Raw genomic sequence first — 3,039 nt, forward strand, 5'->3', positions numbered from 1 at the left:
GGATTATAGGGTCATCTCTTGTGGCTGTTCTAGGGATGCTTCATTTTGAGCGAGCACCCTGTGTAGTTGGCTTGCTGGAATTAAGCCTTCTTTGTTCGATTTATCGTGGGTAGTGGGGTGCATCTTCATGTGGCGGCTGATGAGCCTTTGGTTGTTTGATTTATCGGGGTAATGAGTGTTAGATCGACTCTAGGTCGGACTCGCCTGGTGCGGTGAAATCTAACTGAAGCACTTACCTGGCACATAGAGGCATAAAGAGCAGAAAGCGAGGAAAGGAGATGTCGACCAGACTTAGTGTTGAAATTTCCACGTCAATTACCTTGTTTTTCCGCTTCAACTAGATTAGTAAATGAGCTCTAAATTTAATTAAACTTGACATGAGTGCAGTGTAGGATGCTCGAGTTCCATTTTGAGTACAGTCACACGGTCAAGTTCTTAATGTGTTCAGTCATGCAATTTCAAAATAGGCTAATATTATTTCAGCATTTTCAACTGCCACCACTTACAATGGTTGTCAGGCTACAAACTACTAGGAGATGGAGTGTAGTTTTCAGCAAATCTGGAATGTGCGCTGCCAGTCTGCGATATTTTCGGCATGGGGGCGATCGGCTTCGCAGCCGCCGCCCCCGCCGCCCCCAGGTCGGCCCAGACGCTCCTTTTAAAATCTTTTTAAAAACATAATTATGCAAATTTCGGCAATCACAGCATACATTCGGTGATATTTAGATGGTTCACAGTTCTTTTACATATAGAAAGATAATAATAAGTCTACTAAAAAGAAGAAAAACGGCCGCGCCTACAGGCCGAAGAACTCGCTGGACACGCCGAAGTTGTCGTCGTCGTCCTCTTTCTCCTCCTTCACGCGGCCGTCCTTGTTGGACCCCTGCCCGGGGTCCCTCTGGTGGACTGGTTTGGCCGACGGCGGCACCTCGTCGTCGCTGTCGTCGAGAACGATGACGCCTCCCTCGTCGCGGCCACGGCGCTAAGCGGCGATCTCCTCCAGGACGCGACGCTGGCTCTCCAGCTTCGTCCGCGCCCAGTCCTTCCGGGCCCACTTCATGGCGGCCTCGTCGTTGGGCTCGCGCTTCACGGGGCCGAGCCTCGGCTCCGTCTTCGGCCTGACGAGGCGGGAGGCTGGGCACAAGGAACCGCCGCCGCCCTTGTTGATGACGACGCTGCGGTTGCGCCAGCCGAGCAGCGTTTCCACGGGCTCGGCCTTGATGCTTAAGAGCGCTGGCGACCCGGAGGAGTGGGAGGAGGATGAGGTGGAGGACCCGCCCAGCATCCTCCTCGACATCCATGGACCGCAACTCCGGTGAGGGACCGGGGCGTCCGGGTACGTCAACAGCAGATCGTTGCCGCCCTCGAGGTACTTGAGGACGGCGTGTAGCGTGCCGGCCGGGGGTGCCCCACCACGGGCGGCGGCCGTCTGAAAGCACAAGTGCTCCCCGGGTGGTTTTGGTAATTAATATCAACATATCTCTTGTTGGACCAACACTTTTACCTAGTATGTTTCAGATAAATTCAACAATGGAGTGGCATGGACTAGAGGATGTGGAACCCCTTCAAGATACTAAGGACAAAGGATTGGCTCAAGTTTCAAGATCAAGACTCTACATTTCTATTTTAGTGATCCAAGATCACATTGAGTCTATAGGAAAAGCCAATACTATCAAGAGGGGATGAGGTGTTGCTTAATGGCTTGCTTGCTCAAAGTGCTTAGTGATATGCTCCAAAACCCTCAACTACCTTCCCACATCCACATATGACCTAAACCAAAAGTCAAACTCGGCCCCACCGATTCTATCTATCCGGCGCCACCGAGTTTCAGATGTCATAGCCACTGCCACAAACCCTAGCAAATCGGTTTCACCGATAGGGATCTCGGTCTCACCGAGATGGCATTGTAATCTCTTTGTGTATGTCCATTACCAAAATTGGTCTCACCGAGTTTGAGCAATCGGTACTACCGAGATTACAATGCAAACCCTCTGGTTAGCTTATTACCAAAAACGGTCCCACCGAGTTTGTGTAATCGGTCTCACCGAGTTTGCCTGACCAACTCTCTGGTTAGCTTATTACCAAAATCAGTCCCACCGAGTTTGTGTAATCGGTCACACCGAGATTATGTTATGCCCTAACCCTAACCATATCGGTCCTACCGAGTTGCATCTCAGTCCCACCGAAAATCCTAACGGTCACTAGGTTTGCTGAATCGGTCCGACCGAGTTTAACCATTCGGTCCCACCGAGTTTGGCAAATTGTGTGTAACGGTTAGATTTTGTGTAGAGGCTATATATACCCCTCCACCCACTCTTCATTCGTGGAGAGAGCCATCAGAACATACCTACACTTCCAATACACATTTTCTGAGAGAGAACCACCTACACTTGTGTTGAGGTCAAGATATTCCATTCCAACCATATGAATCTTGATCTCTAGCCTTTCCCAAGTTGCTTTCCACTCAAATCTTCTTTCCACCAAATCCAAATCCTGTGAGAGAGAGTTGAGTGTTGGGGAGACTATCATTTGAAGCACAAGAGCAAGGGGTTCATCATCAACACACCATTTGTTACTTCTTGGAGAGTGGTGTCTCCTAGATTGGCTATGTGTCACTTGGGAGCCTCCAACAAGATTGTGGAGTTGAACCAAGGAGTTTGTAATGGCAAGGAGATCGCCTACTTCGTGAAGATCTACCGCTAGTGAGGCAAGTCCTTCGTAGGCGACGGCCGTGATGGAATAGCCAAGGTTGCTTCTTTGTGGACCCTTCGTGGGTGGAGCCCTCCGTGGACTCGCGCAAGCGTTACTCTCCGTGGGTTGAAGTCTCCATCAACGTGGATGTACGATAGCACCACCTATCGAAACCATGACAAAAACATCCGTGTCTTCAATTGCGTTTGAATACTCCAAACCCTTCTCTTTACATTCTTGCAAGTTGCATGCTTCACTTTCCGCTGCTCATATACTCATTGCATGCTTGCTTGATATGTATTGTGTTTGTTAAACTTGTGCTTAAACTCCACTTAAACTTAAGAATAT

Source organism: Triticum urartu, chromosome 7A (assembly GCF_056163025.1).
Source record: "Triticum urartu cultivar PI428250 chromosome 7A, HENAU_Tu73, whole genome shotgun sequence".
Classification (NCBI taxonomy): domain Eukaryota; kingdom Viridiplantae; phylum Streptophyta; class Magnoliopsida; order Poales; family Poaceae; genus Triticum; species Triticum urartu.